We start from the raw sequence: 23,730 nt of genomic DNA, 5'->3' as shown, positions 1-23,730 counted from the left end.
CACTAGTTTTGTTCATAGTGATGCTTCCTAAGGTCCACTTGACTTCACATTCCAGATTGTGTGACTCTAACTGAGTGATCACACCAGTGTAGTTATCTTGGTCGTTAAGATCTTTTTTGCATAGTTCTGTGTATTCTTGCCCCCCTTTCTTAATATTTTTTGCTTCTGTTAAGTCCATAACTCTTCTGTCCTTTATTGTATATCTCTTTGCTTGAAATGTTTCCTTGGTATCTCTAATGTTCTTGAAGAGATCTCTAGTCTTCCCCATTCTATTGTTTTCCTCTATTTCTTTGCACTGATCACTGAGGAAGGCTTTCTTTTCTATCCTTGTTCTTCTTTGGAACTCTGCATTCAGATGGCTATATCTTTCCTTTTCTCTTTTGCCTTTAGCCTCTCTTCTTTTCTCAACTATTTGTAAGGCCTCCTCAGACAGCCATTTTGTCTGTTTGCATTTCTTCTTCTTAGGGGTGACTTTGATCATGGCCTTCTGGACAATGTCACGAACTTCCATCCATAGTTCTTCAGGCACTCTGTCTATCAGATCTAAGCGTGTGAATCTATTGGTTACTTCTACTGTATAATCATAAGGAATTTGATTTAGGTCATACCTGAATGGTATAGTGCTTTTCCCTACTTTTATGAATTTAAGTCTGAATTTTGCAATAAGGGGTTCATGATCTGAACCATAGTCAGCTCCCAGTCTTGTTTTTTCCCACTGTATGGAGCTTCTCATCTTTGGCTGAAAAGAATATAACCAATATGATTTCAGTATTGACCATCTGGTGATGTCCTTGTGTAGAGTTGTCTCTTGTATTGCTTTGAAGAGAGTGTTTGCTATAACCAGTGTGCTCTCTGGGCAAAACTCTGTTATCCTTTGCCTTGCTTCTTTTTGTAGTCCAAGGCCAAATTTGCCTGTTACTCCAGGTATCTCTTGACTTCCTACTTTTGCATTCCAATCCCCATATGATGGAAAGGACATCTTTTTTTGGTGTTAGATCTAGAAAGTCTTCTAGGTTCTCATAGATCCATTTAACTTCAGCTTTAGTGGTTGGGGCACAGACTTGGATTACTGTGATATTGAATGGTTTTCCTTGGAAATGAAGGAGATCATCTTGTTGTTTTTGAGATTGTGCCCAAGTACCTGCATTTCAGACTCTTTTGTTGACTATGAGGGCTACTACATTTCTTCTAAGGGATTTTTGCCCGCAGTAGTAGAAGTAAGGGTTTTCTGAATTAAATTCACCCATTCTGGTCTATTTTAGTTCACTGATATCCCAAAGTCTTGATGTTCACTCTTGCCATCTCCTGTTTGATCACTTCCCATTTACTTTGATTCACAGACCTAACATTCCAGGTTTCTATGCAATATTGTTCTTTACAACATCAGACTTTACTTCCATCACCAGTCACATCCACAACTGGGCATTGTTTTCTCTTTGGCTCTGTCTCTTCATTCTTTCTGGAGTTATTTCTCAACTCTTCTCCAGTAGCATGTTGGGCACCTACCAACCTGGAGAATTCATCTTTCTGTGTCCTATCTTTTTGCCTTTTCATACTGTTCATGGGGTTCTCAAGGCAAGAATACTGAAGTGGTTTGCCATTCCTTTCTCCAATGGACCACATTTTGTCAGAAATGTGAATGAAAGCATTTGCCCTTCAGGAAGAAATGAGATATTTTCCCTCCAACAGTGGTTCTCAATTGGCTGCAGGGTGGAATCACCTGTGGGGTTTTATTGATTAAAAAGTGTTGACTCCAGCCTCCCCTCCTCAAGATTCTGATTTAGCTGAGATGAGGCCTCAGCCCTGGGATTTTATAGAGTTCTCCTGGTGATTCGAATTTGCAGCCAAGTTTACAAACCACTGTCCTTTGCCATAATGAGGATATAAAGGACTGTATCTGGAGGAGATAACTGAATATACAGGTATCAGGTGATTTTGCGGGAGCAGGAGTGTGAGTTTATGTGTGTGGAAAGTGGGCTGAATGAGGGTGAGGCAAAGCTAGAGCCTCCTCCGCCCTTGCCTGCTGTGAGGCCTTCCTGGCCCCTCATTCCCTGGCCTTTCCACGCTCCTCACCTGGACTCGTGGATTCTGCTGCCCCCTGGTGGTGATTTTAGTATGGTACCGTTGCCCCTGGAGGTTTCATACAAGCCCAGCCTTGGCTCATAACAAACCTATGAGCAGGATTCCCAAGATGTGGTTTGCCAGGAGGGAAATCCTGGGAACCGTACACAAGGAGCAGCTCGGCAGTAACTTCAGGAGTCGCTCCTGAACAGGGAAGCTCAGGGAGCTCTAGGTCACTGGCCACGCACGGGTCTGGCACATGCCTGTGACTGGAGCCTTCCTGTGCTTGTGGTCTGAGGAAATTGGTCTTATCAGCCAGTGACAAGTGCCTATGATATCAAGCATCAGGAAGTGCAGAGGTGTAAGGTGACAAGCTTCACAGTAAACAGCAACCACCCTGCTGTATATTCTACCCTGTATAGCAAAGATTTTTTTTTACTTAATGACCATGTTTACCTGTAACACAAGCCTAGAGGGTGTTAGGATCCCCATCTCACAGACAAGGAAACAAGCCTACAGAGCTTAAGGAAATTGCTCAATGTCATACAACTCCTAACTGACAGATGCAGCCTCTGAGCCCAGGCAGGTGGGACCCCACAGTCTGTCCCCGCTCCTCCCCTATCCTGGCAGGACCCGGATCAGATCAGATCAGATCAGATCAGTCGCTCAGTCGTGTCCGACTCTTTGCGACCCCATGAATCGCAGCACGCCAGGCCTCCCTGTCCATCACCAACTCCCGGAGTTCACACAGACCAACGTCCATCGAGTCAGTGATGCCATCCAGCCATCTCATCCTCTGTTGTCCCCTTCTCCTCCTGCCCCCAATCCCTCCCAGCATCAGACTCTTTTCCAATGAGTCAACCCTTCGCATGAGGTGGCCAAAGTACTGGAGTTTCAGCATTAGCATCATTCCTTCCAAAGAAATCCCAGGGCTGATCTCCTTCAGAATGGACTGGTTGGATCTCCTTGCAGTCCAAGGGACTCTCAAGAGTCTTCTCCAACACCACAGTTCAAAAGCATCAATTCTTCGGCACTCAGCCTTCTTCACAGTCCAACTCTCACATCCATACATGACCCCAGGAAAAACCATAGCCTTGACTAGACGAACCTTTGTTGGCAAAGTAATATCTCTGCTTTTCAATATGCTATCTAGGTTGGTCATAGCTTTCCTTCCAAGGAGTAAGCGTCTTTTAATTTCATGGCTGCAGTCACCATCTGTAGTGATTTTGGAGCCCAGAAAAATAAAGTCTGACACTGTTTCCACTGTTTCCCCATCTATTTCCCATGAAGTGGTGGGACCTGATGCCATGATCTTCGTTTTCTGTATGTTGAGCTTTAAGGCAACTTTTGCACTCTCCTCTTTCACTTTCATCAAGAGGCTTTTGAGTTCCTCTTCACTTTCTGCCATAAGGGTGGTGTCAACTGCATATCTGAGGTTATTGATATTTCTCTCGGCAATCTTGATTTCAGCTTGTGTTTCTTCCAGTCCAGCGTTTCTCATGTTGTACTCTGCATAGAAGTTAAATAAACAGGGTGACAATATACAGCCTTGACATACTCCTTTTCCTACTTGGAACCAGTCTGTTGTTCCATGTCCAGTTCTAACTGTTGCTTCCTGACCTGCATACAGATTTCTCAAGAGGCAGGTCAGGTGGTCTGGTATTCCCATCTCTTTCAGAATTTTCCACAGTTTATTGTGATCCACACAGTCAAAGGCTTTGTCATAGTCAATAAAGCAGAAATAGATGTTTTTCTGGAACTCTCTTGCTTTTTCCATGATCCAGCGGATGTTGGCAATTTGATCTCTGGTTCCTCTGCCTTTTCTAAAACCAGCTTGAACATCAGGAAGTTCACGGTTCACAATTGCTGAAGACTGGCTTGGAGAATTTTGAGCATTGCTTTTGGGTTCAGGTGGTGCCTCCAGGTGCCCACAGCCCCTTTGCTCCTATTGCCTCTGATTTGGAGCCCTCTTTCTGCAGGGCAACCCCACCCACCTACCCACCCACTGAGAGCCCCATGGCTGGCAGGAGGACACCCTTGTCCCGTTCTGGCAGCTTCTCCCTGCAGCCAACTCCTGTGGGTGGAGTCAGGCCGGGTAGTGAGGAGAATCATGAGAGAAGCTGGAAGGTGTGACCTGGCGGTCAGCACCTTCTAATGATCTGGGACCTCCATCACTTGTAGCAGCTCCCCTCCCTCTCCCTCCCCCATTACATGTGCTCCTGTAGCTCTGCTGTGGATCAGAATCACCAGGGGAGGGGTCAGAATGCAGGTTACTCGGCTCCAGCCCCAAAGATCTGATTCAGGGGATTACACAAGTAGGGCCTGGGAATTTGAATTTTTAACCAACAACCCAGTCGGTTTTGATGCAGGGGGTCTTCTGAACACATGCTGAGAAACATTTAACAGACCTGCCACTCACATCTGTGAGCCCTTGGTCAAGAGTGCAATGAAGTCCATACTATATGTTTAAATATTTAAAAGTTATAAATCAATCAAACAAAACTGTCAAGTACACCTACATAACTATTAAAACCTGGTGGACTGGGATTTTGGACACTGAGCTCCAAGCTAGAAGGCAGGACAGCAGAGGGAGGGGCCACCCCAGCCCCCAGCCCTCCCCCTGCTCTTCCCACCTCTGGCTCAAGCAAGAGTGCCCCCAGCCTTCAAGTCCAAGCTTAGGCCACCTCTTTCCACCCATAAACAGCTGTATCTTGACCACCTACTGGGCTGGGACATGGGCACAGGGAAGGAGGCACTGGGGTTGGGAGGAGGGATGCTAGGGTCCAGATGCTCAGAGCACGGCCTAGATGGGTAGGGGCTCCAGATGGCCACACCCCCTGGTCCTCTCTGGCTGCCTGCACCTGAGGGAGGGTGCAACCACAGGATGACGTGAGCAGGGCCTTTAAACCAGCGCTTCTCAAACTGTACTGTGAGGAGGACTCACCTGGGATCTGGAGATTCTGATTCAGTGGGTCTGGGGTAGAGACAAGATTCCATATTCTAATGGCCCCCAGGCCAGCCAATGCTATTGGTCCACAGGCCACACTTAAAACAGCAGAGCTCTGGGCCAGGGTGGGCAGAGTTTTCCTGTAAAGGACCAGGAAGTACATTCCCAGGCTTTGAGGGCCTTATGGTTTCTGCTCAGAAAAGCATCTACTTCTGCTTCATTGATTACACTAAAGCCCTTGACTCTGCAGATCACAACAAACTGCAAAACTTAAAGAGACAGGAATCCCAGACTACCTTACCTGTCTCCTGAGAAACCTGTACGTGGGAGGAGAAGCAACAGTTAGAACTGGACATGGAACAACTGGCTGGGTCAAAATTGGGAATGGAGTATGACCTGCATATTGTCACCCTGCTTATTTAACTTATATGAAAAAGAATGTATATATATGTATAACTGAATCACTGTTGTAGAACAGAAATTAACAAAAACTTGTAAATCAATGATACTTAAATTTTTAAAGAAACAAGAAAAAAAGCCAAGGGTGTCAGTAGGTTCACTATTAATAATGTTTACTCTGGTTACTTGCTTAGCCAGGTGTTTGCCAGATATTTCTACTTTGAAAATATAATTCTTTCCTAACGAATTAATCTGAGAAGATACTTGGAGTCCATGAAAATGCTGTCTCCTCCAACCCCTGACATTTCACTGTACATTCAGATAATGATGAATTTTGTCTGAATTATTTATGACAAGGATGGCTGCTACTTTTCTGTCAATATATCTACATTTGTGAATTGACCTTCCACTTCAAAAAAGGGCTTTCCCTTCCTACTATCTATGTCTTACAGAAATCAGTATAAACTCATGGATTTTTAAAATTTTTAGTGTTGTAAAATGTAGGGTTTAAAAGCTGTCTGTCCTCTGTTTATCATTATTTACTTATGACATTTCTAATGTGAGATAAACTCCATCTCAGAGACTCATTTTTCATCTGGATAGTCTGCAAAATTTAATTTTATAAATGTTTTTCATGTAATGTCCTCCAGAATTAAATATGATAAGCTTTTGGATCAAACTGTTTTGGAATACCCAAGGCTTCCACCTGTTAAGATGGATACTTGTGAGCATGGTTGCTGAGTGAAAGAGTGAAATTAGTCAGAACCATACAATGTGAACTTCTTGTAGAACATTCCTAATGTGTCTAAGTCTTAACCTTGTTTCTTCTTAAAAAACAACAACAAAAAAATCACACAATCCTGGTTTGACTCCTAAGACAAGTCAGATGGGCATGGAGTACAGATGGAGGTCTCACAGGGCTGGGGCATGCAATTCCTACTAGTAATGTTATTTTTTAGGTCTAAATTCAAATAAATATATATTTCTCCCTGTTTTCAATCCACATTGCTGTTTTAGTTTTTTTTAAAAAGAAACACTTTCCTTAGAACATTAGGTTTAAAAAACAAAAACTCAGTTAATCCATATTCTTTCTACTTCTAAAGGAAAATTAATAGCTTACACTTAAAACCTTGTATTTTAAAAATCTCTGAAAGTTTAAAAGTGGTCTGTTCTGCTTCCAGGGACCTTCTTCAACCTTAGGACCATGCTGTTGATTCAAGAATAGAATTGACTAAAAATACATGCACAGTATTGTTTTTAGACTTGAAACAAAAACTTTACACTTAAACAGAAATTTACTTATTTCTAACTTTTTAATGCTATTAAAAATCTGATCATGCAGACTACAGCCTTGTTTAACTCAATGAAATGAAGCCATGCTATGTGGGGCCACTCAAGACAGATGGGTCATGGTGGAGAGGTCTGACAGAATGTGGTCCACTGGAGAAGGGAATGGAAAACCACTTCAGTATTCTTGTCTTGAGAACCCCATGAACAGTATGAAAAGGCAAAATGATAGGATACTGAAAGAGGAACTCCCCAGGTGGGTAGGTGCCCAATATGCTACTGGAAATTAGTGGAGAAATAACTCCAGAAAGAATGAAGGTATGGAGCTAAAGCAAAAACAACACCCAGTTGTGGATGGACTGGTGATAGAAGCAAGGTCTGATGCTGTAAAGAGCAATATTGCATAGGAACCTGGAATGTTAGGTCCATGAATCAAGGCAAATTGGAAGTGGTCAAACAGAACATGGCAAGAGTGAACGTTGACATTCTAGGACTCAGTGAACTAAGATGGACTGGAATGGGTGAATTTAACTCAGATGACCATTATATCTACTACTGCGGGCAGGAATCCCTTAGAAGAAATGGAGTAAGCTTCATAGTCAACGAAAGAGTTCGAAATGCAGTACTTGGATGCAATCTCAAAAACAACAGAATGATCTCTGTTCATTTCCAAGGTAAACATTCAACATAACAGTAATCTAAGTCTATGCCCTGACTAGTAACACTGAAGAAGCTGAGGTTGAACGGTTTTATGAAGACTTACAAGACCTTTTAGAACTAACACCCATAAAAGATGCTCTTTTCATTATAGGGGACTGGAATGCAAAAGTAGGAAGTCAAGAAACACATGGAATAAGTAACAGGCAGGTTTGGCCTTGGAGTACAGAATGAAGCAGGGCAAAGTGTAATAGAATTTTGCCAAGAGAAGGCACTGGTCGTAGCAAACACTCTCTTCCAACAACACAAGAGAAGACTCTACACATGGACATCACCAGATGGTCAACACTGAAATCAGATTGATTATATTATTTGCAGCCAAAGATGGAGAAGCTTTATACAGTCAGCAAAAACAAGACCAGGATCTGACTGTGGCTCAGATCAAGAACTCCTTATTGCCAAATTCAGACTTAAATTGAAGGAAGTGGGGAGAACCACTAGATCATTCAGGTATGACTTAAATCAAATCCCTTATGACTATAGAGTAGAAGTGAGAAATAGATTTAAGGGACTAGATCTGATAGACAGAGTGCCTGATGAACTATGGAAAGAGGTTCGTGATATTGTACAGGAGACAGGAATCAAAACCAACCCAAAGAAAAAGAAATGCAAAAAAGCAAAATGGATGTCTCAGGAGGCCTTACAAATAGCTATGAAGAGAAGAGAAGTGAAAAGCAAAGAAGAAAAGGAAAGATATACCCATTTGAATGCCAAATTCCAAAGAATAGCAAGGAGAGATAAGAAAGTCTTCTTCAGTGATCAATGAAAAGAAATAGAGGAAAACAATAGAATGGGAAAGACTAGAGATCTCTTCAAGAAAATCATAGAGATACCAAGGGAACATTTCATGCAAAGATGGGTGCAATAAAGAACAGAAACGGTATGGACCTAACAGAAACAGAAGATATTAAAAAGAGGTGGCAAGAATACACAGAAGAACTATACAAAAAACATCTTCATGACCCAGATAATCAGGATGGTGTAATCAGCAACACTCACCTAGAGCCAGACATCCTGGAATGTGAAGTCAAGTGGGCCTTAGGAAGCATCACTATGAAAAAAGCTAGTGGAGATGATGGAATTCCAGCTGCGCTATTTCAAACCCTAAAAGACGATGCTGTTACATCAGCAACTTTGTAAAACTCAGCAGTGGCCACGGGACTGGAAGAGGTCACTTTTCATTCCAATTCCAAAGAAAGTCAATGCCAAAGAATGCTCAAACTACTGCACAATTGTACTCACGCTAGAAGAGTAATGCTCAAAATTCTCCAAGCCAGGCTTTAGCAATATGTGAACTGTGAACTTCCAGATGTTCAAGATGGTTTTAGAAAAGGCAGAGGAACCAGAGATCAAATTGCCTACATCCTCTGGATCATCGAAAAAGCAATAGAGTTCCAGAAAAAAAAAAATCTATTTCTGCTTTATTGACTATGCCAAAGCCTTTGACTGTGTGGATCACAATAAACTGTGGAAAATTAAGAAGGAGATGGGAATACCAGACCACGTCACCTGCCTTTTGAGAAACCTGTATTCAGGTCAGGAAGCAACAGTTAGAACTGGACATGGAACAACAGACTGGTTCCAAATAGGAAAAGGAGTATGTCAAGGCTGTATATTGTCACCCTGCTTATTTAACTTATATGCAGAGAAACGCTGGGCTGGAGGAAGCACAAGCTGGAATCAAGATTGCCGGGAGAAATATCAATAACCTCAGATATGCTGATGACACCACCCTTATGGCAGAAAGTGAAGAGGAACTCAAAAGCCTCTTGATGAAAGTGAAAGAGGAGAGTGAAAAAGTTGGCTTAAAGCTCAACATTCAGAAAACTAAGATCATGGCATCCAGTCCCATCGCTTCATGGCAAATAGATGGGGAAACAGTGGAAACAGTGGCTGACTTTATTTTGGGGGGATCCAAAGTCACTGCAGATGGTGATTTCAGCCATGAAATTAAAAGATGCTTACTCCTTTGAAGGAAAGTTATGACCAACCTAGACAGCATATTAAAAAGCAGAGACATTACTTTGTCAACAAAGGTCCATTTAGTCAAGGCTATGGTTTTTCCAGTGGTCATGTATGGATGTGAGAGTTAAACTATAAAGAAGGGTGAGCACCAAAGAATTGATGCTTTTGAACTGTGGTGTTGGAGGAGACTCTTGAGAGTCCCTTGGACTGCAAGGAGATCCAACCAGTCCATCCTAAAGGAGATCAGTCCTGGGTGTTCATTGTAAGGACTGATGTTGAAGCTGAAACTCCAATACTTTGGCCACTTGATGCGAAGAGATGACATTTGCAAAGACCCTGATGCTGGGAAAGATTGAAGACAGGATGAGGAGGGGACAACAGAGGAGGAGATGGTTGGATGGCATCACTGGCTCAATGGACATCAATTTGAGTAAACTCTGGGAATTGGTGATGGACTGGGAGGCCTGACATGCTGCGGATCATGGGGTCACAAAGAATTGGATACAACTGAGTGACTGAACTGAATTGAAATGAAAATATTGATAATGTATTGTAGGGCCTTTTGAAAGCCTGTGTGCTCTAATTTTAAGTTAAATATGATGGTAAGAATTAATAAAGAGGATAGTGCTAGAGAGGGTAGTACTGATTGACAGCTCATCATATATACAGCATTGTTCAAAAGCATTGAACATATCCAGCATTTTTTCTTACCTGTCTGGTATTAAATATCAGTTTTATCTAATTTTACATTTTCAGCCTAATTGAGACCTAATCAATGATCCACTGTTGTCGGCTAGTGTGCAGCTCAGCCACGTGCCCCTCCACCCCATAGTGCAACCCTCACACTGGTTCCTGGGGTGTTTAGGATCCCACCCATCCTGAGGGTGGATGTCACAGCAATACAGATGGTTTTGAGTTTCTAGGTTTCTTTAAATTCCCGTACTTACTTCTAACCAGGCTACAAACAGGTCATGGACTGGTAGTAGTGCACAGTCCTCACTGTGAGTATCACTGTCATGTGATAGTTATGATAACTATGATGTCATAGTTAATCTTTGCAGCAGCCTTCTGATAATTAAGAAGGTATCCCCCACCTCACCTTTCAGACAAAGACCCTGAAGCACAGTGGGCTTCCCAACCTTAACAGCCCACACTCACCACATAGCAGAACTTGAATCCAAACCCAGTCAGTGCCCAGAGGAGCCAGTATTTACCCCTGACTCCAGAGCTTGTGCTCCTCCCCGTGTGCTTGTGCCATTTTAACTACAGGTGGAGGAGGAACAGTTTGGTTTAGGCCATCAGATGAGGACCTCCTCAAGTACACCCTCTACATTCCACAAACCTCCTTCATCCACACCCATCCTGTTCTCCTCTCCTGGTGATAAGAATCTCCAAGGTCAGTGATTCCACCCTGTGTCTTTGGATGCTCTTAGTCCATCCATCATCCCAACAAAGCAATGGTTCAAGAGCAGGAACTATTCATTTTCCAAACAAAGAAGCTGAGGTTCAGAGGTTGAGATGCTTACCCGAGCATGTAACTAAGACTACGTGGCTGTAGGCTGTCCAGAGCCTATTTTGTCAAGGATGGTGCCATTCTAATGTCCTGGCACCTTGGCTGGTCACTGCTTTCCCACACCCACACTGCTAGTGAGTAGTAAAGGGCAGATCAGTGTGGCTGACTCCCAAACCAGGGCTTTCATTATCCCAGGCTACCTCTTAATATCTCAAAGCTATAAAGTTGAGAAGGAAGGCTTGCACTCAGTCATCATTTGTTCATTCCACAAACATTTACTGAGCACCCTCTGTGAACAGGCACTCTGCTGGAAGCCATAATCAGTGAACAGGGCACAGTTTCAAGTCTTTTTCTCACTTAGTTTAGTGAGAAAAAGACAACGTGTGAACACTCATACTCAGGGCAGGCTACATGCACAACAGAAAGAACAGGCCCCGTGTTTAAAAATAAGGTCTCTCAAGATGGTGACACAGGACACTAACCCAGTATGGTTCAGTTTAACACAAGAGGTGCTCAGGGTAACACACAAATCCGAGTTACCTAGGATGCTGACTAAAGTTAATGTGACTTCCTAGAAGAGGTGACAACTGGGCTGACCCGGGAGAATGAGGATATCTCCCCTACATGGACCTTCTCCTCTATTTTTTAGACCAGAGGGTATTCAGGAGAATCACTGAGTCATCATTTTGACTTAAACATCAGTCATCAAGTGTCTCCCCCACAGTACACCCTCATCACCTACCTCTGGAGCTGTGATACATGCCCAGGGGGGACATGGAGATGTGCTGTCCTGACCTCCCTTCAGGGACCCATTGTCCAGCAGCTGTAAGTGCTGCCAGTGGGCACCTTAAACCACCAGCCCCTGTGGGGGCAGCCTACATGCAATGATCCATCCGGGTGGAGGTATAAAGGCCTGGTAATTGGATGTGTCAGGGCAACCCTGAGGGGCCATCTTCATTCCAGACCCCCATGGGCTCAGGTCAGGTCATCTGGCCAGTGATTCAGCTTGATCCTTCCCTCTGCCTTACCCTGTTTTTTTCCCTCCTGATTCCACAGTGTTGACCCCAACAGCAGCCCTGAAACACATCCCACCACTAAACTCCATCTGAGTCTGCATCCCAGAGAACCAGCCTGCAACACTTATCAGAAAACATTCCAGTATTTGGGGAGGATTTTTATTGAAAATTACTGGTTATACATGTATTTATAACATTTTAAAACCCCTCAATAAAACACAAAATGGTAGAAACAAGGACCTTTTGTGTGAATGTGGTTACCTATGGTTTAAAATTCACAATCTTAATGTTGTCTGACCAAGTGAAATTAAGTTATATGTTAATAACAAAAGAAAACTATATGTTGAACCATATGAAACTGCCACTTTATCACTTATAAAAAAGACTGAATGTTAGCAGTCCCACATGGCTGAATCTAATTTAAAAAATCCATTCAAATTTGAAATTTAGAGACCAGTATATTTATGAATAACTCATGGGTAAAAGATAGAGTTAATGGATTAAATTAGGAATTAGAAAATAGATAATACTATGGCTATCAATGGTGTTGAATACCAAAACTTGCAGGTTGCAGCTAAAGTGGATCTTAGGGGAAAAGTCAGCTTTATTTATATTAGAAAAATAATGATGTTAATAATCTCTTTTCAAATTAAGAATTTAGAGGAAAAACCTCAAAGTTAAGGAAAAGTTGAAGGAAAGAATGATATGATGAACTGGGGAAAAAAGAGACCATCAATCAAGCAGAAATTTGATTCTTTGAAAACAGGAAAAAGTTATGCAAGATTATTTATAAAAAGAAGGTTAAAAGAAAATTAGAAAGCCAAAAGAACACAGTTAGAGGTGCTGCAGATATGAAACATATAAGATAAATAAATTTTTATCTTTATGTGAATAAATTTATGCCAATCAAGAAAAACTCACAGGAAATAATTTATCAAAATGACTCTGCGAAATAACACACTGAATAGGAAAAAACATAATTACCAAAAGTTACCCAGACAATGCAGCTACACAACACTGTGAATGTGATTAATGCCACTGGATTATGTGACTAAAAATGGTTATATGGTAAATTTTATGTTATATATACTTTACCACCATTTGTAATGTAAAAAAAAAAAAAAAAACCTAAAATCCTCTATCTAGAAGACAGTCTAGCACATGTCCGTCCTTCATTAGCAAATCCCTTAGAAGGGCTCCTATTTTGAGAAAGCATATTTTCTCTTCCTTCTCTTTTAGAACATATAATATTGTCCTTCAGTATTTTTTGTTGTTGTTGTTGTTGTTACTTAAACTAGGCTTATACCAGGGCTTCCCTGGTGGCTCAGAGGGTAAAGCCTCTGCCTGCAATGCACGAGACCTGGGTTCGATCCCTGGGTTGGGAAGATTCCCTGGAGGAGGGCATGGCAACCCACTCCAGTATTCTTGCCTGGAGAATCCCATGGACAGAGGAGCCTGGTGGGCTATAGTCCACAGGGTCGCAAAGAGTCAGACACAACTGAGGACTTCACTTTCACTTTCTTTCACTTAAATTATAGTATATTGTACATTTTCCTATCAGTTTTCTCTATAGTATTTTAACCAGAGGTCTTTTGGTGGAAAAATGGATCCTAGTCATGTTAAAGGAAGTGGTGACACAAAACAGCAACTTCACACAGTCTTCAAGTAAACAGAATCCCTGATATAACTGGAAAGTAATATGTAATTCTGGAAACAGTGAAAAAAACAAAAAACACCTATGACAACTTTGTCTCAAATCTTAGAAAATGAGTTTGGCTCTGGAGTCTCTCAAGACACAAAACCTGGGAAACGGCTATTATTGGTGGCCTGCACCTCTGATATGGATAAGAAAGAAAGTAATATAACATTTAAGTAAACATAATAAATCCTTTTTCAAGAGCTTGAAATCATTTAGTGAAGGTGGAGAACTCACATTTTGTAATGTGTAAATATTTGTTGCTGGTGTAAAACAAGTAGAATATAGTTTATGCAGTGCAAAACCTATTGGAAAAAAGCCTTTGGAATAGACATGAACTCATGGTAGAATCACAGTGTTGACTCAAAAACTGTGAAGGCTGAGGCTGTCCACTGGAAACATTCATAACCACATCGTCACTGTGAGTAATATTTTGCTATCTCCTTTTGAAGTACACCTGAGGGAGAAAAAGACAAAAACAACATGTTTAAAAGTTTTAAAGTGCTCCTCCTAAGGCAACACATTTCTAGGTTTCCTTCTAAATGTGAAGCAATCATATTACTATTGGAGACACAGTTTTAGAAAACCAGGGTTATATTTATTCTATGGAGGAAGCAGCCCCATTAAAACCCCCAGTGGGTCTGGACGTAATGCCAAATAACCTGTAGATCTCCTAGATTTCTGATCATTCTGATTCACAGATATGCTTTATCACTACAATAAATTGATAAGCAAAATCATTTTATTCCCTGAAATAAATTAAAAACAGGTTAACAAAGAGGATAGGAAATCTAGCATCTGAACAGGGTTTATCATTTTCACACATAAAAGGAGCACAACAAATTTGGATGTTAGTATCAGGTTGTTATGTTTATATTTTATAAACTCTGATTGACAGGCACTGAAACACTGGCATATATGTATGAAATATCCTGGTGTTTAATTTGTGTGGCAAAGCAGTTATAGGGCCTTATAGAGATGTGATCTGTGGATAGTGGGTCCCAAGAATGAAAAGAGAATCCAAAGTGCTAACAATGACTCAACCAAGAGACTTCTCTAAAATGTAAGATGATACCCAATAATAGGACAGATCTGTGCCAGACCTTTGAGCTCTTGAATTCTACCAAATTCTAGCTGAACTGGAAGAGATACAGGTCTTCTCAGTGTATACTCAGAACACAGAGGAAATGAAGTGCTGTCAAGTTCCACAATCATCAGTTCTTAGTATCTGTGTTGTATCTCGGTTCTTTACAGATGCTCATAACAAAATAAAATAATGTCAGGGCTTGTGAAGCCTTATCTCTAAACATGTTTGGGCAAAAAAACTACTTCAAGTGTAACTCTTTATCCTCAAAGAAGAATGTGAAAGTTTCATTTGAGTCTTTAAAACAGAAAATGTATCGTCTATCAGAGGCTGACTTGTTTCACAAACTGGATTGCTTCAGTTCAGTTCATTTTAGTTGCTCAGTCCTGTCTGACTCATATGATCCCAGGTCTCTTTTATAAAACCTGCCTGCCAGTGCATTTTGGGTGCTGTAAACAAAGTTATCATGACAGAGAATGAATTTCACACAGGAAACAGAAAAACACTAGGACAGCTACCTTCATAGTAACTGCACTTTCTTACTCTCTTGTTACTAACATAACCTGCTCTGCATATGAAATGCTATATATTTAAATGTCACTTAATGAGAAAAATAAACCCTCCAAGAATGATTGGGCCCACTGGCTGAAATCTGAGGCTATTTCCATTGTAATGGAATTTAAAAATAAAGCCTTTGGTGGGAGTCGGGTGGGGGAAGGGGGGCGGTTGGTTAATTGCCTATCATCACCCTCCTCCATTTTATTAACCTTAACATATTTTGTGACTATAGATTTATGTACTCTTTTGGTGAAACTAAAAACAGTTAAAGGAACAAAGGAAAATTAATTTCATTTTCTACTGCTTAATATTCTTTCCAAAATCATCTGGTTCCTTTCTCCATAACCCTTCTCAATACAATTATTTTATAAATAAAATATTATTTTTAGCAACTTTTAACTGAAAAGGACTTTGGTTCATGGTCTGAAATACCTGAACTGAATACTGCAAAGGATCTTCAGCAGTTGGGGACCCCTGATTTAGAGTCTCTAAAGCAACCTAGAAGAACTATGGGTTTATTTGTTTTATTACTGCGAGGCAAGGTTTCTGCCTACAGCCTTTTACAAAATGACCCCACTTTTATACCATAAAATGATCTATATTCTTCAAGCACTTAAGCATGTGCTCTCTCATCTGATCCCTGTGATAAGTGTGAAGAAGCCAGCAGGGCTGTAATCTTGCTCTACACACAGGTGAAGACCTGTGGCTCAGAAACCTTGGGGGACACAAGGCCACATGGATGCTAAGTGCCGCTTCCATCTATTCAAATAGGTACAGGCTCCTGGAACTAAGATATGAGAATTTTATAACTCCTGCACTGGTCATAAAAAACATCCTCTTCTAACAACACAAGAGAAGACTCTATACATGAACATCACCAGATGGTCAACACCGGAATCAGATTGAGTATATTCTTTGCAGCCAAAGATGGAGAAGCTCTATACAGTCAATAAAAACAAGACAAGGAGCTGACTGTGGCTCAGATCAGGAACTCCTTATTGCCAAATTCAGACTGAAATTGAAGAAAGTAGGGAAAACCACTAGAGCATTCAGATATGACCTAAATCAAATCTCTTATGATTATACAGTGGAAGTGAGAAATAGATTTAAGGGCCTAGATCTGATAGATAGAGTACCTGATGAACTATGGAATGAGGTTTGTGACATCGTACAGGAGACAGGGATCAAGACCATACCCATGGAAAAGAAATGCAAAAATCAAAATGGCTGTTTCGGGAGGCCTTACAAATAGCTCTGAAATGAAGAGAAGTGAAAAGCAAAGGAGAAAAGGAAAGATACAAGCATCTGAATGCAGAGTTCCAAAGAATAGCAAGAAGAGATAAGAAAGCCTTCTTCAGTGATCAATGCAAAGAAATAGAGGAAAACAACAGAATGGGAAAGACTAGAGATCTCTTCAAGAAAATTAGAGATACCAAGGGAACATTTCATGCAAAGATGGGCTCGATAAAGGACAGAAACACTATGGACTTAACAGAAGCAGAAGATATTAAGAAGAGGTGGCAAGAATACACAGAAGAACTGTACAAAAAAGATCTTCATGACCCAGATAATCACGATGGTGTGATCACTGACCTAGAGCCAGACACCCTGGAATGTGAAGTCAAGTGGACCTTAGGAAGCATCACTATGAACAAAGCTAGTGGAGGTGATGGAATTCCAGTTGAGCTAATTAAAATCCTAAAAGATGATGCTGTGAAAGTGCTCCACTTAATATGCCAGCACATTTAGAAAACTCCGCAGGGGCCATAGGACTGGTAAAGGTCAGTTTTCATTCCAATCCCAAAGAAAGGCAATGCCAAAGAATGCTCAAACTACCCCACAATTGCACTCATCTCACATGCTAGTAAAGTAATGCTCAAAATTCTCCAAGCCAGGCTTCAGCAATATGTGAACTGTGAACTTCCTGATGTTCAAGCTGGTTTTAGAAAAGGCAGGGGAACCAGAGATCAAATTGCCAACATCCACTGGATCATGGAAAAAGCAAGAGAGTTCCAGAAAAACACCTATTTATGCTTTATTGAGTATGCCAAATTTTTTTGACTGTGTGGATCACACTAAACTGTGGAAAATTCTGAAAGAGATGGGAATACAGGAACACCTGATCTGCCTCTTGAGAAATTTGTATGCAGGTCAGGAAGCAACAGTTAGAACTGGACATGGAACAACAGACTGGTTCCAAATAGGAAAAGGAGTACATCAAGGCTGTATATTGCCACCCTGCTTATTTAACCTATATGCAGAGTACAACATGAGAAACATTGGACTGGAAGAAACACAAGCTGGAATCAAGATTGCCAGGAGAAATATCAATAACTTCAGATATGCAGATGACACTACCCTTATGGAAGAAAGTGAAGAGGAGCTAAAAAGCCTCTTGATGAAAGTGAAAGTAGAGAGTGAAAAAGTTGGCTTAAAGCTCAACATTCAGAAAATGAAGATCATGTCGTCCAGTCCCATCACTTCATGGGAAATAGATGGGGAAACAGTGGAAACAGTGTCAGACTTTATTTTTTTGGGCTCCAAAATCATTGCAGATGGTGACTGCAGCCATGAAATTAAAAGACGCTTACTCCTTGGAAGGAAAGTTCTGACCAACCTAGATAGCATATTCAAAAGCAGAGACATTACTTTGTCAACAAAGGTTCGTCTAGTCAAGGCTATGGTTTTTCCTGTGGTCATGTATGGATGTGAGAGTTGGACTGTGAAGAAGGCTGAGTGCCGAAGAATTGATGCTTTTGAACTGTGGTGTTGGAGAAGACTCTTGAGAGTCCCTTGGACTGCAAGCAGATCCAACCAGTCCTTTCTGAAGGAGATCAGCCCTGGGGTTTCTTTGGAAGTAATGATGCTAAAGCTGAAACTCCAGTGCTTTGGCCACCTCATGCGAAGAGTTGACTCATTGGAAAAGACTCTGATTCTGGGAGGGATTGGAGGCAGGAGGAGAAGGGGATGACAGAGGATGAAATGGCTGGATGGCATCACTGACTCGATGGACGTGAGTCTGAGTGAACTCTGGGAGTTGGTGATGGACAGGGTGGCCTGGCGTGCTGCGATTCTTGGGGTCACAAAGAGTCGGACATGACTGAGCGAATGAACTGAACTGACTGTGCTGTATTAGGTGATGTCATGAATAGACAAAATGACACCTCTGTTACACCCTAGGAACAAAGAAACTTCAAAAAACCTCAATCAGATCTGCTTCATCACAGAACAGAATCAATGATAGGTATTTATTCTTGGAGCTGAACTGTGTCCCTTCTGAAAGGCTGTTGCTGAATCATGAAAGACACTGCGATTCTTGGCATCCAGAGGAGAAGAATTCAATCTGGGGCTAGTGATGAGGCTTAGTCATTCAGAGCTTTTATGTAATAAAGTTTTATTAAAGTATAAAAAAATAAAAGAGATAGAGAAAGCTTCTGACATAGACATCAGAAGGGGGCAGAAAGACTGCCCCCTGCTAGTCTTTAGGTGGATGTTATATAGCTACTAGTAGTAGCAGTGTTAGTCGCTCAGTTGTGTCCGACTCTTTGCAACCACATGAACTGCGGCCTGCCAGTCTCCTCTGACCATGGGATTCTCCATGCAAGAATACTGGAGTGGATTGCCATTCCCTTTTCCAGAGGATCTTTCCAACCCAGGGATCTAACCCAGGTCTCCTGCATTGCAGGCAGATTCTTTACCATCTGAGCTACAGGGAAGATCCATATAGCTACTAACAGTCTGCTAATTAGAGAAAGGAAATGTCTCAGAACTTAGAGATTGGCACCAGGCCCCTCACAAACAATGTACATTTTGAGATAACATTGACATAAGGTGAGTTGTCCCTGGCCATGAAATGATTGACATGAATCTTGAAGAAAGGCAGGTTTCTAAGCAAATACAGTCTCATTGACATAATTTAAGAGAATATTTGCATGAGTAAAACATACTGGTTTGTCATGTCAATTCTGAGTCTTAGGGGGAACCCACTTGAAGACAGAGTCTAGGGTAAATACATAGTTCATTTGCATAGTTTAAGACAAATATTTCCATAAGAAAAATGCTTTGGTTAGCTCAAGGTTTGAGAAAGTTAAGTTCAGGTGGAACCAGGTATCCTTATGGCAACACAGAATTTTAAAAGAAACCTCTTTTTAAATTTGTATCAGTTCAGTTCAGTCGCTCAGTCCTATCCTACTCTTTGCGTCCCCATGGACTGCAGTACACCAGGGTTCCCTATCCACCACCAATTCCCAGAGCTTACTCAAACTCATGCCCATTGAGTCATTGATGCCATCAAACCATCTTATCCTCTGTTGTCCCCTTCTCCTCCTGCCTTCAATAATTGCCAGCATCAGGGCCTTTTCAAATGGGTCAGTTCTTCACATCAGGAGGCCAAAATATTGGAGTTTCACCTTCAGCATTAGTCCTTCAAATGAATATTCAGGACTGATTTCCTTTAGGATTGACTGGTTTGATCTCCTTGCTGTCCCAGGGACTCTCAAGAGTCTTCTCCAACACCACAGTTCAAAAGCATCAATTCTTCAGTGCTCAGTTTTCTTTATTGTCCATCTCTCACATCCATAAATGATTACTGGAAAAACCATAGCTTTGACTAGATGGACCTTTGTTGGCAAAGCAATGTCTTTGCTTTTTAATGTGCTGTCTAGGTTGGTCATAACTTTTCTTCCAAGGAGCAAGTGTCTTTTAATTTCATGGCTGCAGTCACCATCTACAGTGATTTTGGAGCCACAAAAAATAAAGCCTATCATTGTTTCCACTGTTTCCCCATCTATTTGCCATGAATTGATGGGACCAGATGCCATGATCTTCATTTTCTGAATGTTGAGCTTTAAGCCAACTTTTTAGCTCTGCTCTTTCACTTTCATCAAGATGCTCTTTAGTTCTTCACTGTCTTCCATAAGGATGGTGTCATCTGCATATCTGAAGTGATTGATATTTCTCCTGTCAATCTTGATTCCAGCTTGTGCTTCATCCAGCCCAGCGCTTCTCATGACATACTCTGCATATAAGTTAAATAAGCAGCATGGCAATATATACCTTTGATGTAGTCCTTTCCCGAATTAGAACCAGCCTGTTGTTTCATGTCCAGTTTTTACTGCTGCTTCCTGACCTGCATATAGATTTCTCAGGAGGCAGATCAGGTGGTCTGGTATTCCCATAACTTGAAGGATTTTCCACAGTTTGTTGTGATCCACAGAGTCAAAGGCTTTGGCATAGTCAGTAAAGCAGAAGTAGATGTTTTCCTGGAACTCTCTTGCTTTTTTGATGATCCAGCAGATGTTGGCAATTTGATCTCTTGTTCCTATGCCTTTTCTAAATCCAGCTGCTTAAATAAACATCTGGGAGTTCACGGTTCACATACTGTTGAAGCCCAGCTTGGAGAATTTTGAGCACTACTTTGCTAGCCTGTGAGATGAGTGCAATTGTGTGGTAGTTTGAGCATTCTTTGGCATTGCCTTTCTTTGGGATTGGAATGAAAACTGATCTTTACCAGTCCTGTGGCCACTGCTGAGTTTTCCAAATTTGCTGGGATATTGATTGCAGCCCTTTCACAGCATCATCTTTTAGTATTTGAATTAGCTCAACTGGAATTCCATCACCTCCACTAGCTTTGTTAGTAGCGATTCTTCCTAAGGCCCACTTGACTTCATATTCCAGGATGTCTGGCTGTAGGTCAGTGATCACACCATTGCGATTATCTTGGTGTTGAATATCTTTTTTGTATAGTTCTCTGTATTCTTGCCACTTCTTAATATCTTCTGCTCTGTTAGGTCCATACCATTTCTGTCCTTTATGGAGCCTATCTTTGCATGAAAGACAACCTTGGTATCTCTAATTTTCTTGAAGAGATCTCAGCTTTCCCATTCTATTGTTTTCCTCCATTTCTTTGCACTGATCACTGATGAAGGCTTTCTTATCTTTCCTTTCTATTCTTTGGAACTCTGCATTCAAATGGGTATATCTTTCCTTTTTCCCTTTGCCTTTAGCTTCTCTTTTCTCAGCTATTTGTAAGGCCTCCTCAGACACCCATTTACCTTTTTGCATTTCTTTTTCTGTGGATATAAATTTGTGTAGAGAAGGGGAAAAAATATATCACTAGTAGTTTGTTTCCTCCTGTAGCTTGAGAGAGAGATAAAAAATGTCTGACACTTGCAACCTACTCCCTCCATTTGGAGCCCCCTGGTCTTCCTGCCTGTTATGCTCTCACCTCCAATTTTACCTGTTGAAGTCCTAAACCCCCCAGTACCACTTAATTTGACTGTATTTGGAGACAGCATTTTTAAAGAGGGAATAAAGTTAAAATGAAATCATACAAGTGGGTCCTAATCTAACAGACTGGAGTTTTCATAAGAAGAGACCAGGACACAGGCTCACACAAAGGGAAGAGCATGTGAGACACAGAGGGAAGATGGTGTCTACAAGAGAAGGAGCAAGACCCAGAGGAAACCAACCCTGCTAACACCTTGACCTCTGACTTCCAACCTCCAGGGCTGTGAGGATATAAGTTTCTGCTGTTTAAGTCGCCTACTCTTTGGTCTTTGTATGGCAGCCCTAGCAAACTACTGCCCCCTTTAGCTTTATGTATCTAAAAGGGACTTTCTCTATTTCATGGATCATCCAAAAGGATCAATCAGACAGTGTCAGCTCACCTGAGCTATCACTTGTTTGTTGAATGAGTTCAACAAACTGTGATGTGGAAGCACCTTCTCCCAGATATTGGGTTTTCTTTTCAGATGAATGAATTCTGTTCTATTAGTGAAAACCTTATGACTTAGGCTAATGCTCCCCATGTTATAGCTCTGAACAATGCATTGATATCTGATGCTTGCACATTCAAAAAACTGATAATCTGACAATTTATCCTCCTAAGAGAATGCAGAGTATGCAGAAGTAATGTCAAGATGGGATGAGAATTAAGAAATGTATTTCATTCTGTAGAGGTGATCTGAGCCAGTGGCAGGACTGAAATCCAAGAGTGAGGTTCTGTCACCCTGTGAATTTCGGTGACTGGCCCTACCTTGGCTAACATGTGACAGGAGCAGTGTTCTCAGGCTCTACAGAGAACACAATACCTAGGACAGCACCCAGCCTCCCCAACAATTCCCCCTCTGTGCTCCCTGAACCAGCTCAGTGACCTTCAGTGAACTCTGAATGCACTCTCTTCATCCATGACATGGGATAAAAATGGACCATCAGGACAGTAAGTGAAATCATACATGTGAGAACTATATAAAATAAATTATGAAGAACTACACAAATGTAACTTACCATTAATATTGTTAAAGTAGGTGCAGGATTACTAGGCCAGGAATCACAAGATTTCTAATTCTATGACCTATGTCTGCTTCAGTATGTATGTTACACTTGATTTAAAATATTTACTGAAAGGACAAATTTCTAATTCTGTGTCTGCTGCACTAGCTTAACACCAGTTACATACATAGGGCCACCTTTCTTCTAAAGCACCTTAGTTTCTTCACCTGTACAAAGACAGGGTTGAATCCTATTATCTTATTATCTGAACCAATCTAAAATTGTGTGCTATTTCTCATTACTCAATGTCATGATAATATAGTTTTAAAATGAAGACTTTGACATACAGGTGGGAACACTACTTTTTGATGTGAAATGCCTAAGGTCAAAAGAGCAAAAGAGTTTGGGAGATTCCTGGCTCTCTAGGTCTCAGGAGGGATGGTCTGACTGGGAGACACTCTAGTGGATAAAAGTACTCTGTGAATTTCAGGCATAAAAAAAAAATACAGAGTTCCTTGTTCAGCTTCTCAACATTTGCACACAATGTAAGTACTTATGAAAAGTTCAGAACAGAGACTTCCTTCTTCCAGAACCTAAGCCTGAACTCTAACTCTGCCAACTCTTCAGCCAGCTCTGGGACCCAGGAAGTCTCCTACCTGATGAGCAGTGGAAGGTCCTGCTCTGCATTTCCTCATTTCTAGAGAGGACTGAGAGGAGACTTGATGAACTCAGGCCACGTTTTAGATAAATCTTTCATATACAAGTATTTAAGATACTGGGACATGTTTTCTTTAAGACATTTTAAATATTACACAAATAACAAATAATCTTATTCTATTTACAAGTGAAAATCTGGGAAAGGCATAAAAGTGTGAAGAAGGGGACATATAAAGATAATTTAACACCCAGAGATAAACTTTCCATAGGGAAGCCACATCCCACCCTGAGCCACGCATGTTAAGGGGCAAGAACACCAGACCTTCCTTCCCTCCCTTCCCATCAACCCCAATCCCACTCCCACCTTGTCCCAGAAAGAATTACAGATGGCTGCATGACAGTGGCTAAGCCTCTTAAACCAGACCTTGGTTACCACTACACCTCTGTTAGGAAGACACCACGTGACCTGAATGTCACTCACTGAGCCCCTTCCTCACACCACACACAGTGCTTAGTGCCTCACACATCTCATCTCTGAGAAAGTGCTCTGTAAAACTT

At 41.3% G+C, this 23,730-nt stretch overlaps 1 protein-coding gene across 1 annotated transcript in view; it reads right to left on the bottom strand.

The window, feature by feature from the left end:
• Positions 1–12,048: 12,048 nt before the first annotated feature.
• LOC101902555 (ATP-binding cassette sub-family C member 4) overlaps positions 12,049–23,730 on the bottom strand; it is a 313,640-nt gene continuing 301,958 nt past the window's right edge. The window contains 1 exon segment of the mRNA XM_059884434.1: positions 12,049–14,058. The gene's annotated coding sequence lies outside the window, so the exon portion shown is untranslated.

This window comes from Bos taurus, unplaced genomic scaffold (genome assembly GCF_002263795.3).
Source record: "Bos taurus isolate L1 Dominette 01449 registration number 42190680 breed Hereford unplaced genomic scaffold, ARS-UCD2.0 Leftover_ScbfJmS_1899, whole genome shotgun sequence".
NCBI lineage: Eukaryota > Metazoa > Chordata > Mammalia > Artiodactyla > Bovidae > Bos > Bos taurus.
This window is presented reverse-complemented; position numbering and strand designations above follow the sequence as displayed.